At 63.8% G+C, this 254-nt stretch overlaps 1 protein-coding gene across 1 annotated transcript in view; it reads left to right on the plus strand.

Annotated features, from left to right (window-relative positions):
• LOC104526551 (mitogen-activated protein kinase kinase kinase 6) overlaps positions 1-254 on the plus strand; it is a gene marked incomplete at both ends in the record, with an annotated part of 6,833 nt that overhangs the window by 647 nt on the left and 5,932 nt on the right.

Raw genomic sequence — 254 nt, forward strand, 5'->3', positions numbered from 1 at the left:
TGCTGCTCCAGGCTGGGAATAGCCCCAAACTCCTGGAGCATCCGTGCCGGAGGAGGGGGATCTGCATCCCACCCTGAACCTGGCTGAGCTCCTGTGGTCACGTCCTGCTCCTGGGTGGGATGAGGAGGGGGTGGCTGGGGACCCCGGTGAGCCCCGGGGCTGGGTGCTGGGTGCTCCCCTGGCCCAAACCAGCTGGGAATTTGGAACAGGCACTTTTCCCTGGGAAAAGCTGATTCCTGGGAAGCAAAACGCTC

The sequence above is a fragment of the Antrostomus carolinensis genome, unplaced genomic scaffold (assembly GCF_000700745.2).
Source record: "Antrostomus carolinensis isolate BGI_N321 unplaced genomic scaffold, ASM70074v2 scaffold32696, whole genome shotgun sequence".
NCBI lineage: Eukaryota > Metazoa > Chordata > Aves > Caprimulgiformes > Caprimulgidae > Antrostomus > Antrostomus carolinensis.